Here is a 13,681-nt window from a genome sequence, read left to right as displayed (position 1 = left end):
AAGCCCCTGGCCTGCCATATGGCTGCCTGTGGTTCGAGTCCCAGATCTGGCAGCTTGCTTTCTCACTTTCTCCGCCTCTCACTCTGTCCCTCTCTAGTCAAATTAAATAAATAAATAAAATAATTCTTAAAAAAAAAATAAAAAAGAGGTCAAGTGAGGACTGGCCCAGGGGCCGGACACACATGGTCGTGCTTTTCGAATTCCAGCCCCAGTAGCCCAGAAACAAGCAGCACGTGTGTGAGTGCCCCAAATCCCGACAGGATGGAAAAAAGAGAGGCGACCGCAATGTGACCCCACCCTGCTGGGGACAGGTTTCCCCCCTCCTCTCTCCCCCTTCTCTCTCTCTCTAGTGAGTACTTACACATTCAGGCAAAAAAAAAAAAAAAAACCCCGGGGGTTTGGCGTTAAAAAAAGCCCGTGGATTTGGCGTTACATCACACGACATGTCTGTTTGTCTTAGTGGGGCAGCGTCTCCCGAGATCTCGGCGTATATGCGAAGGCACGGGACAACGGCAGGCTGTGTTCTCGGCACCGTCTTCCCCGCTCCTCAGTACCCACAGGGGTCCCCCACAGTCCTCCACCATCAGAGCTGACCTGTAGGGTGGCCGCGCTGAGGGCCGCAGTTGGGGCCTTCACCAGAGTGCGTTCCGCACCTTGCACCTTGGAGGGCAGCCGTCTGAGACCCAGGAGCCAGCAGGGCTGGCTTCCCCTGCGTCTCTCTCCTTGGCTTGAGAAGGCGTCCTCCTGTCACGTCCTCAGGTGCCCTTCCTCTGTGTGCACACACCTCATGTCTCCTCCTCTCCCAGGACACAGTCCTGCTGCAGAGCGGCCACCTCAGCACCTTGCGTCCCTGCATAGGCCCTCTCCAACCCAGCGACACTGCGGACACGAAAGTCAGGGAGGGGAGAGCGCGACTCTGTGCCTAAGGCAGCCTTGAGAACTTTAGACAGGACTGCAGAGAATTTACCCCCTCGTCAGTCCAAGATTTCCAGGTCTTTTACAACCCAGTAAAGAAGGTCAGCGGGTTGCATGGTGGTTAGGGCTCTGGATTCCCACGTGGTCAACTGCGGTTCAAGTCTCGGACCTGGCAACTTGCTTTCTCACTTTTCCTCTCTTCTTTCTCTCTGTCTCTTTCTCTATCTCTCTCTACACATACCCTATACCAAATTTAAAATAATAATAGTAATAAATTAAATTAAATTAAAATTCCAGTAAAGAAAGTCTCTCCAAAAGCCACTGCTAAAACTGAAATTGCACCTACAGGCCTTAGAGTCTCCAGTCTAGCATCCTCCCATTGGCTGTGAACCCCGAATGAGCAAAACCCTTTGGGATGAGCCTGAGTGGTTAATGGAGCCTGCCTTTGGAATGGAGCCCAGCAGCCCTCCGTGCTCCTGGGAAAAGCCACAAAGTTTGCACCTTCTTGTTCCCTAGCCAGCAGGACCGTGACCTGCATCAGCCACTCAGGATGGCAGAGGGAGGATCGGAGGAGGGAGCTGGGTGGGAACTCCGCTCACAGGTGGCCGCCTGGCCCCTCCACTGGGATACGGGCTTCTCTCTGACTCCTCTGTTGACACAGCCTGTTGGCCAGTGCTTGGCTAGCACGGTACTGCACAGCGACCATAACTCTGGGAAGAGGCAGCCAGTGGGGTGTGGAGGCTGGAGAATGGGGGTGAGCAGGGGAAGGCGAGTTGGGCAGGGAGGGGACGGGCGAACGTCCTTTTCCTGCTCCAGCGTTTCCCTCCACCCGTCCTTCCCGTGAGTGTAACTCCTGTGGGAGGGAGAGTGCACCTGAGCAAGGGAGACCCTCTCACACCCTTCTGCAGGAGGCAGGTCCCCGTCTGCTGGCTCTGGCATGGGTCACCACCATGCAGCCAGTGGGGTCCAGCTTACCCTGTCCAGCAGCAGTGATGTGCAGAGCTAGTGCCTGTGAGCCAGCCGGTGACATGGTGCTTAAGGGCTCGAGTCCACATGTCCCACTGTGTGGTTCAAGTCCTGGAGCTGGCAGCTGGAAAAACACATTGGGGGGACCAGCAGTTAGCGTAATGGCTATGTCGCTGGACTCCCATGTAGTCGACCGCGGTTCGAGTCCCGGACCCGGTGGCTTAAACTCACGCCGGGCACGTGTGCGTGCGTGCCCAAGATCCCGAGAGGAGAATGGAGGAGAAGGGATTGCGGCGTGGCCATCCCCCCTGGGGGGTGATTTCCTACTTTCTATCTCTCTGTCTCTCTCTGTCTGTGTGGCGAGCACATGCGCCCTATAGCAAAAACCTCTCCAAAAAAAAAAAAAAAAACACATTGGGCATGTGTACATGCGTGCCCAGAATCCTGAGACGAGAATGGAGCGGAAGAGATGGTGGCATGGCCATATCCCCCAGGGAGTACTCTCTCTCTTCAGTGAATGCACACGCCCGTAGGAAACAAACAAACAAAAACAAGAAGACTGAGTGCGTGCAGGCTCATCACTGGGCCCAAGACGCAGTGCGCAAGAGATGGCGGTCTCGTGAGAAACCCCTCTCCCCCACTTCGCCAGCGGGGCAGTGACTTTACATTCTCGGGGGTCTTGTCCTGCCTCAGCCTACCGAGTAGCTGGGACCACAGCGGGGACCACTGGGCCAGGGTTTTCAGGGCGGGTTGGGGAACAAACCCAGGCCTCCCATGTCGCCTTGGCCTGACTGCAGCAGTGCTCCATGGGCTGGGCCTGGTTGGGTCCGCTAAAGTAACTTCAGAAAGTCGACGGAAGGATGTGTTCGACCTCACCATAAAATTAACTACAGTTACTGTTTTGGGAAAATAAAACAAGGTGAAAATAATATCATAGAGCAAAAACCATCAGGACAGTATAGAGCTAATGTTATCCTCTTACTGGGATAGTAATTAACTTCCTTTTTTTTTTGGAGAGGTTGTTGCTGTAGCACCATGTCACCGGCTGGCTCATAGGCACTAGCTCTGCACATCACTGCTGCTGGACAGGGCAAGCCAGATCCCACCAGTTTTTTGCATGTGCTCTCTGGAAAGACAGGTAGAGACAGAGAGACAGAAAGCAAAAAATCTCCCTCCAGGGAGGATGGCCACGCCCCAATCCCTTCTCCTCCATTCTCCTCTCGGGATCTTAGGCACGCATGCACACATGCCCAGCGTGAGTTTAAGCTGCCACGTCTGGGGCTTGAACCACATTTGACAATGTGGGAGTCCAGTGATGTAACCATTATGCCATCTGCTGGTCCCAATATTAATTACATTCTTAACCGGGGATGAGAGGGCCTGGTTTCTGATCCAGGGTAATGTGCTTGCCCTAGTTGTTTGGATATGGCTATGACTCACTCATCTCCATATTGGCATTAACTACAGAGACATAATTGTTTATGGATTTTCTGCCGCTATCAATTACTTTTGTATTTCTAGCTGTTCCTGTTCCTAATTTCTATTGTTGGAATGCTAGAGAATTTTCTAAGGCAAACACATTAGGTATGAAGCCATGGAGTGCAAGAGCTGTCCAGCTTCAGGGAGGGTCTTCTCGTTCCATGTAGGGGTCTCCTCCCCCCACTACATCACTGTCAAGCAGCCCCTGTAGGCAGTAGCATGGATCAAATGCTGTCTTTTTACAACAGTGTGTCTCTGTTCCCTAACTCTTTCGTTATGTGTTCTAAGTGCTGAGCCAGGTCTCCTGGGCTTTCCTGAACTTGCTGGCTCTAATTCTTTCCTTGCCAGTCAGCTGTTGAGGCAAGGATGGTTTGAGCCCCAAGGCTGACTTACACGCCCTGCCTCTCCTTGACTACATAATCTACTTTCATTGGTCTTTTGTACTTTTCTTCCTTTCATACTCTTAAATCAAGTTGGTCTAAGTAAAATATGTGGACTTCAAGTTTTTAAATTAAATTTATTATTATTATTATTATTATTTTAAATTTACTATAGGGCATGTACACTCACCAGAGAGATACAGAGAGAGAAGGAAAATGAGAAAGCAAGCCGACAGGTCTGAGACTTGAACCATAGTTGGCCATGTGAGAATTCAGTGCCTTAACTATCCTGCCATCTGCTTGCCCCTGGACTTCAATTTTTAACAAAAAGAAGTGACAGAACCCACATGTATGAAGCATAAGAACATTGCAGGCATCTCACTTATATTGTCTTTATTTATTATTTTAAAGAATTATTTACTTTAAAATATTTAATGCTGATTTATTATTATTTGAACTGCAGATGGTCATGTGGAAGTCCAGCCCTTAACCAGCATACCACCTGCTGGTCCTGATGCTGCCTTTATTTCATCATTCCAGTGATGCTCGGAGCGATTACCTCTGTCTAACGGCTGAGTCACTGAGGTCCAGGACGGTGACGAGCAAGCGGGGACAGCACCAGGGCGCAGGGACAGGATGGTCTGACTCTGGACGGTTCGCATCAGAAGCCGACTCCCCAGACGGCTGGTGCCAGCGGGATGTAGAAGGAGCGTAGCGTCACCAAGACTCATGGTGGTGAGCTACAGCCTTGAGCTGGAGTCAGTCCAGTCTTTGACTCCCACCTTCTGTGGACCCTCGGAGCACAGCTTTCTTCTGGACGATGAGAAGGGCTTGGCTTTTCTGTGCGAGGACAATGGTGAAGCCACACGAGCTTTGCATGGAAACTTGTCTGCTGCTGGGTGGCAGGTACTACCTCACTTGGGAACAGCGATGTCTCTTTGCTGTATTTACGTCATAGACCAAAACTTACAGACACATATTCCTGCAGAGCGACGTGCAGTTTCTGGTGGACACAGTAGGCCCCAGCTTTGCTTCTGCCTTCCAGATAGCTCCCACATAGCTGGGGATCAGTTATGGAGAGTTTTCCCCAGAGGGTCCCTGTGCTCCAGAGAGATGGCAGTGGCGAAAGGCAGAGGGGAGGAGAGCGCAGCCCCGATGTGGCAGCGCTGCAGCCTTCCCCACTCCTCCACCCTGTCAGGATTTGGGGCACGGCCGCACAGGGCCCGCCTGTCACAGGTAGAACCTGGCTCCCTTAAGCCACTGGGCCACCACCAGGCCAAAATAAAGAGCGTTTTAGTTCATGTCATCCTTCCGACTCTCAGTTAGACATACCACGTAAGCCGGAGTGTCTTCCTTTCCCCAGGTAAGGACACGCGCTATCCTTCAGGCAGAGTAACGCATAATTCCCCAGGGACGACAGCACACATGCTCTGTGAAGGCCAGCTGGCGGTGTGGTGACGGCGAGTGACCGTGTGTGCCCAGCCCCAAGTCCAGCAGCACTTTCCCTCTTACCCTCTCTTGGGAGTGCACGTGCCTTAGTGGCATAAGCCTTTAAAAAATTAATATGATTTTAAAAAGAGGAAGTATGGAGACCAGGAGATGGTGTAAAGGTTATGGTGCTGGACTCCCATGTAGTTGATCATGGTTTGAGTCCTGCATCTTGACAGCTTAAAACTCATGCCAGGGGGGCCGACAGGTGGCGTGGTGGTTAGAGGCTCTGGATTCCCTCATGGCTGACCACGGTTCAAGTCCTATGCCTGGCAACGTGCTTTTCCCTTTTCCCTCTCTCTCTCTCTGTCTCTCTCTGGCTAAGTTAAAAAAAATAATAACAACAAATGGAATTAAACAAGTAAATCATTATTTAAAAAAAAAAAAAAAAAAAATTCATGCCAAGCATGTGTGCGTGCATGCCCAAGATCCCGAGAGGAGAATAGAGGAGAGGGGATTGCAATGTGATCATTTCCCTTGGGGGGTGATTTCTCACTTTCTGTCTGTCTCTCCAGTAAGCACACAAGCCCTATAGCAAAAATCTCTTTAAAATAAAAAAAAGTATATATATACATATATATGTATAGGTATTAGATGTTTGCATATTTACTTTTTCTGTTTTTGAAAAACCGAGATTAAAATTTTGTATGAGGGGACTAGCAGTTGTTGTAATGGCTATGTTGCTGCTCTCCCATGTAGTTGACCACGGTTCGAGTCCCGGACCTGGTGACTTAAACTCACGCCAGGTGTATGTGCGTGCATGCCCAAGATTCTGAGAGGAGAATGGCAGAGAAGGGATTGCGGCGTGGCCATCCCCCCTGGAGCGTGATTTCTCCCTTTCTGTCTCTCTATGTCTTTCTGGCAAGCGCACGTGCCCTATAACAAAAACCCCTTAAAAAAGCGTGGGGGAAAGTCTTAGGCACTTAGATGGAGCCAGGCTCCCTCCTCGCTGCCCCCGGCCCCTCTGCTCCTGCCCCGTCCTGGTTGGACAGGAGGGGCCACGTGCCCACCTTCGTGGTGGGAGCGGGAATGGCCCTGGGACTGATAGCCCCCCAGGACGAGGGGATGGAGACGTGTGGGGCAGGTCCCGAAGGAAGGGTGCTGGACAAAGACGGAAGAACGACCTGCGTGTCCACCACCGTGAGCACATAGGCTGGGACAGCGGCCAGAGAGAGCCCGGGCACTGTCACCAAGTGCCGTCTGTGGCAGTGTCCGAGCCATGGGGCAGACAGCCTCAGCACCGTGGGGACGGCCAGACCTGGAGGAAAGGCTGTGGCCACCTTTGCTCCTCTGCCCTGGAAGGAAATTCCGTTCGGTGATTCTCACTGAGACTGGGTAGGTTGGGGCTACGGCTCAGCCCCTGGTTGGCTGACGGGTCTGGGTGACAGAGAAGGGGGCAAAGACGAGGCCGGCCTTCCTCCTGCAGCTCAGAACAAACACTGCCCTCTGGGCACAGCCCTGCCACACCGAGGAGGCAGCGGGAGACCGGCCCGGGAGCACTCATGACATTAACCTTACAGTGTGGGGATGCGGGAACACCAGGACACGGTGCTGCCCTGTGGAGCAGGGACCGGGGCCCTGCCGGTGTGAGCATGCTCAGGGCTGTGAGGAATACAAAGTAGCTCTTTAATAATTTTTTTAGATGTATTTTAAATGTGTAGTGCTGAAATGATACTATTTTGTATACATGGGGTTTAGTAAAAAATTAAAATTAATTTCACCTAGTTATTTTTACTTTTTTTCTTTTTTCTTCTTTTTTTAGAATTTTCTATAGGGCATGTGTACTCACCGGAGAAAGATAAAGGAAAGAAAGTGAGAAATCAGCCCCCGGGGGATGGTCATGTTGCAATCCCTTCTCAAGTCTCCTCTTAGGATTTTGGGCACACATGCACATGAGCCTGGTGTGATTTTTCAAGCTGCCGGGTCTGGGACTTGAACTGCTCAGTCAGCCACATGGGATCCAGCCGCCTTAGCCTCCTTGCTACCTGCAGCCCACAAGTTGATGTTTTAGATTCATCTTTGTCTTCTCCTTAACACAGGCTCTCACGGAGTGGGTATTTAGTGAACTGCTGGGCCGGTCAGTACATTAGTACGTTCATCCAGGACTGCGTGTACTCCTGTGACGCTTCCTCCCCTGCAGGGACAAGGGCCAGAGAGCCACAGAGTCTGTGTCCCCTTCGCTGGGCCAGTGGCCTGCGCGGGTGAAGGGGTGACCATCTCTGCTTACCGAGGCTGGCTGATTCCAGGACCCCCTTCATTGTCCCCTGAACTGCCCGCTTTGACAAGAAAGCAGCCCTCAGGGCTTGGAGAACCGAGCTGAACTACACGTTGTGCGTCAAGTAAATGTTTTCATGGAAGCCCAGAAGCCTCTGTAAACTGGGTTGCTGCGTTACCAGGACCGAGGGCTGCTATCCAAGCCCTCGGAACAGAGGGAGTCGGTGACCCGCCGCTGCCAAGCCCAGGGCTGGCAGGGCCTCATCTCCACCGGGAGAGGTGTGGCGGGCGGTTTGGACGCTCTGGGCTTTCTGCCCGGACAGCCCTGCTCTGTCTGTTCTTCCCTCCTGCCTGTCTCAGAGGAAGAGGGTGAGCTCACTCCTTCCCAGACCCCGTCTTGCCACCTGCACCCAGGCCTAGCCTTCCCGCCCCTCTGGGGCCTGCTGGACAATGAGCCCCCGTCCTGACGGCCCACTCACCCGTCGTGGATTTCCACCAGCTGTCCCTGCACCCAGATGTCCCCAGCCTCCCCCAGCCTCACGGCCATCTCCACCTTGGTCCTGTGGCCCTCTGCGGCCGCTCCTCCTCAGCATGTCCCTCCCGTGGAGACGGGGCAGGGTTCGCCCCACCACACGTTCTCACGTCACCTTCTCCTGGTTCGACTCTGGGTCTCCGGCTTCAGCTCTCCCTTGCTCCTGACGGACTCCCAACTTCTACTTAGAGCAGTCACGGGGACCTCAAGGTCCACGCATCCGAGCTCAGAGCCCTGACCCCAGGGCAGCGTCCTTCACCTGCTCCCATTCACTTAGTCGTGCCCGGAGACACCCTTTCACTTCCCTCTTGCTCTCACGCGTGCCCCTCCTCCCTCACCTCCTCGCTGCTGGCAGCTGGTATTTCCTCTCTTCTCTCCCAGACCCATTCACTTATCCCACAGCTGGGGCGCTCAGCGCACCCCCAGGGGCAGGCCCACGCTGCAATGCCTTCTCCATTCTTCTCCTGGGATTTTGTGCACGCAGCCACACACACCTGGCGTGATTTTCAAGCCACTGGGTCTGGGACTTGAACCATGTCATCAGCCATGTGGGATCCAGCAGCCTTCACCACCATGCTGTTGGGCAACCCCTTATTAGGTCCTTATATGAATTGTTCATAGCTGGAAAATAAGCCTCCTTTCGCTTTTCTTGCAGACAGAAACTGTGGAGACAGAGTGCGCTTGGCTAAGAATTTCATGGAGTCTTCCAAGAGCCGCAGCATCTAAGCTTCTCTTCTGCAGCAGAGGGAGCCTCTTCTGGGATGTGGATGGCCCCAGCAAGGGCCCCCTCTTCTTGGCAGGTGGTCAGGAGAGAAAAGGGTGTGGAGCTGCTGGGAATGGAGAAACGGACAGTGTGAGTAGGCTGGGTCTGAGCAAGGTGCCTGCAGGAGGGGGATGGTCAGAGCTTGTGCTGGGCGAACCCCTCAGTGAAGACTGTCCCCAGGTCATGTCAGCAGCAGTTGGTGCCCCAGTCCCTGCTAGGACATGCAGAGCAGGGGCCTCACTCACTCTGAAAGTGGGACTGGAAAGTCTGCCCTGGCCCTTGAGACAAGCCGGAGTGCAGGACTGACCCCGACTGCTGGGTGGGGCTTGGGGGGTGGGTCCCTGAGTGTCCGGAATGCGTGATGCAGACTTGAAAGGGTGGAGGAATGAGATGGCACTTCTGGGATGAGCTCGTGCTTCCGGTCAGGCTGGGGTTTCGGATGGTGGGCTGCTGGAGTTTCTCAGGCAGGGTGGAGGCAGGTGGTTTGGGTGAGGCGCACTCCCCAGGGTAGGGAGCCCGGGAAGACAGACCCTCCATTCCTGAGGGACCTGAACCCCTAGGTGCTGGTCCATTGTCCTCCCTCCTCCAAAGCAGTTTCTCTGCTACGCAAGCCTTCAGCAACGACAAGGTGAGGCCTGTGGGAGGCTGCGCACCAGCGAGTCTGCCGAGGTTTCTCAGAGAGCAAACAATTGCCATGATTGGTTCCCTTCCAAAAACCTGACCTTCGAAACCTTCCTCCGATTGGCCACTAGAATCCCTCAAATTTGCATATCTGGCACCTCATGATTGGTCAAGGTACAGCACGGAGACAACGCAGTGTTACAACTCTTCAGGGTCGCTTCGTCTACTGTGAGCAGCACGGAGATGACACAGTGTCACAACTCTTCAGGGTCGTCCGGAGACAACATAGTGTTACAACTCTTCAGGGTCTCCCAGGTCGCCTGGAGACAATGCAGTGTCAGCTCTTCAGGGTCTCCGGAGACTGTGGAGTGTTTCAGCCCTTCAGGCTCTCCGGGTCGATGTCTGGCTACTGTGGACCAGGCATCGTGGTTATATACACACTGGTGGGTTGTAAATGGTGGGTCGTGATTGGTTGTAAACGGTGGGTTATGATTGGTTGCTTTTGGACCAATCATGAGGTGCCAGATATGCAAATTTGAGGGATTCTAGTGGCCAATCGGAGGAAGGTTTCGAAGGTCAGGTTTTTTGAAGGGAACCAATCATGGTAATTGTTTGCTCTCTGAGAAACCTCAGCAGACTCACTGGTGCGCAGCCTCCCACAGAGGCCTACACTGAGCTGGGTGCAGCGGAAATAAGGAGACCAGAGGGCAGATGGGGGCCCTGCTGGCCCTGAGCAGGGGAGCACAGCTGTGGAGTGGCTGGGGCCAGCGATCTACCTGAGGGTGGGGTGGAGAGGCAGGACAGGGAGCACAGGGAAGAGCCTGGGAGAAAACTCTGTTGGCCCACCAGAGATGGGGCAGTATATTTCTTTTAGTAAAAAAAAAAGGGGGAGAGGCCAGCAGGTGGCATGGTAGTTAAGGCGCTGGAATTCCTACATGGCTGACTACAGTTCAAGTCCCAACCTGGCGACTCTCTCTCCTCCTCTCTCGTCTTTCTCTGTCAAAACTCATGTGAAAAAATAATAAATAAATAAATAAATTCTTTAAAAAACATACATTTTGTCAAAACCTAGTTCAAATGGGGACCAGCAGTTAGCGTAATGGCTATGTCACTGGACTCCCATGTAGTCGACCACGGTTCACGTCCTGGACCTGGTGGCTTAAAACTCACGCTGGGCGCGTGTGCGTGCATGCCCAAGACCCGAGAGGAGAATGGAGGAGAAGGGATTGCGGTGTGGCCATCTCCCCTGGGGGGTGATTTCTCACTTTCTGTGTCTCTGTCTCTCTCTGTCTGTCTGGCGAGCACATGCGCCCTATAGCAAAAACCTCTCCAAAAAAAAAGAAAGAAAACCTAGTTCAGGTGGTTTCTGGGGAAAAAAAAAAAAAAATTTCTTCCCTGAGAAGCAGGGAGGGAGTGAGAGAGACAGAGAGACAGTGTCCCCGGTGGGTCATGATTCCCGGATCCTCCCCAGGCCCCAGCATACGCGAACCCCAGCACGCGTGCCCAGTATACTCAGCATGGGGTCTGGAAGGGTACCTGAAACCTTCCCATGTGGCGTGCCTCACAGGGTGCTGCGTTGCCCCACAGTGCCCCCAGCCAGCCTCTGAGTTGTGGGTTCCCTTTACATCAGAGGGCACGAGCACTAGTCAGGGAGGCAGGAGGACAGAGAGGGAGGAGGAGGCACCTCCAGCGGGGTTCATCCTGCCCAGGCCCTCCTCCTCCTCCAGTGTTCCGCCCACCAGGATTTGAGGCACACATGCGTGTGTTTTTCAGGTTGCCAGGCCAGGACCAAACTCTGATCGGCCACATGGAGTCCTAAGTCGCGGGGCTGGACCTGGTAAAACGGCGGCTGCTTACAGTCCCGGTGACTTGGGAGGCTGAGGCAGGATACTAGTCTGGGCAGCCCAGCGAGAATTCTCAACAGAGAGATAGTGACGTACTGGGCAGAGGTAAACAAATGTTACTGATTAGAGGTTAGTCACCACTTATTTCTTTTATTGTTTTTTATTTTTTTTTTGGGGGGGGAGAGGTTTTTGCCAGAGGGCGCATGTGCTCACCAGAAAGACAGAAAGTGAGATGGAATCTTGGGAATGCACGCACTCATGCCTGGCGTGAGTTTAAGCCACTGGGTCTAGGACTCGAACCGTGGGTGACCACATGGGAGTCCAGCGACATAGCCATTATGCCACCTGCTGATCCCCACTTACTTCTTTTTTGTTTTTTTTCCACAAGTCTAAGCCACATTTATTTGCACATGTATAGTAATGGGCAACAGACACTCCAAGTTCATACAAATTTATAAAACAACAAAGTTAATCATCACTTGGTACACTTGTGTGTTATCTTGCTTACATATTCAAGTCTAGATGAACTTCCTTCGTTTTGTAAACTTTCATACAATATTTCCTTAAACAAAAATTCTTAAAAACACATACTGGCATGTTTCAGTTAGAGCCAACACAAAAGTTAAGACAAGACCACAAACTCAAAAACCAAGTTTAGAAGATACTTTTCTACCTCCCTCCCCTAGAAAGAAGCAATTGTTTTAACAGATGTACATGCGGGATCACACAAGTAACCATAAAGGTAAAGGAATGATGCCCCCATGACTAGGGAAAAAATGTCAGCTGAATCACAGTATTAAGGTATCTAAACCAAAACAAGGGAGACTGGGAAATAGTAAGCCCCACTTACTTCTTTATGTACAGTACAGTACTGTGGTCTTGAGCACTCACAGTGTTTGAGTTTAACTGAACCAATGATGATCCCAGAGTTTTTCAGATATAAACTCTGATCTCCCACAGTCCTCTACATGGAAATGACAAATTCTTCACTGGCTCTGTTAAGATTATCTTGGTTGGGGCCGGCAGGTGGCGTGGTGGTTAAGGAGCTGGACTCCCACATGGCTGGCCACAATTTGAGTCCCAGACCTGATGGCTTACTTTCTCACTTTCCCTCTCTCTCTCTGGTCAAATTAAAATATAGTAATAATAAATAAAATTAATATATTTCTAAAAAAATGTTAAAGATGATCTTTTTAATTTATGAGATTGTTCATTGCCTGATTTTTTTTTCCTTTTTAATTTTTTTTTGGAGAGGTTTTTTGCTATAGGGCGCGTGCACTCGCCAGCCAGACAGAGAGAGACATTAGAGACAGAAAGCGAGAAATCACCCCCCAGGGGGGATGGTCACGCCGCAATCCCTTCTCCTCCATTCTCCTCTCGGGATCTTGGGCACGCACGCACACGCGCCCGGCATGAGTTTTAAGCCACCGGGTCCGAGACGCGAACCACAGTCAACTACGTGGGAGTCCAGCAACATAGCCATTACGCTAACTGCTGGTTCCCCATTGCCTGATTTTTAATCAATATGTTTTTCTTTTTTTTTAAGGAATTTTTTGTTATAGAGAGACAGAAAGCGAGAAATTACTCCCGAGGGGGATGGCCAAGTCACAATCCCTTCTCCTCCATTTTCCTCTCAGGATTTTGGACACGCATGCACATGCACCTGGCGTGAGTTTTAAGCCACACTGGTTAACCACAGAGGAGTCCAGCGACATAACCGTTATGCCATCTGCTGGTCCCAATCAGTATGTTTTTCTGTAGAATTGTATCTCACGGTGCGGGGACTGGCAGGTCTTCCTTTGCAGGCTGCTGGGGGAGGGTGTCAGGGCTCAGCCTGGCCTTCCTGCGGGGCCGCTCCCCTCTCAGAGCTGAGGCATTTCCCACAGGGACAGTGAGCCTGCAGGGAAAGGTGGCCACTCCCCAGGAGGCTCCATGTGCCGCCTGGTGTGCTCCGTGTGCCACCTGGTCGGCCGCACCGCGTCTCGTGTGGGCAGCTCCAACACAGCCGGGGCCCCTTCTTTGCTGTCCTGGACCCGCACTGCTGCCACGTCCGTGCAGTAAGTATCAACGGGATTATTAACAGGACGTGGCGCCGGCTTTGTAAAGTGGCGACCACGTGACTGCCCACCAAATGGTTCCAGGTCCCTGAGGAAAGAGTCACGCAAAAGCCAAGCAGGCACTTACAAACTCCTCCCTCAAAGAAGCACCAACACGTGTTCTGTGTTTCCATGTGGCCGGGTGGACGTCAGCGCTGCTTACATACAGCGCTGAGCACACACCTCACAGCTCTACCCCCGGCGGAGCCAGACCTGACACTGTGGCTTCGTTTTCAAAATGAAAATACCAGACTGGCCCCGTGGTCTGGTGGCTGGGTGGCTGGATCCCACACGGACGTCTGTGCGGTTTGAGCCCCAGACCCAGTAGCTTCAGAAACATATCACACACATGCGTGTGCGAGCCCAGAAGCCAGAAAGGAGGG

Source organism: Tupaia chinensis, unplaced genomic scaffold, assembly GCF_000334495.1.
Source record: "Tupaia chinensis unplaced genomic scaffold, TupChi_1.0 Scaffold000578_2, whole genome shotgun sequence".
Classification (NCBI taxonomy): Eukaryota; Metazoa; Chordata; class Mammalia; order Scandentia; family Tupaiidae; genus Tupaia; species Tupaia belangeri.
This window is presented reverse-complemented; position numbering follows the sequence as displayed.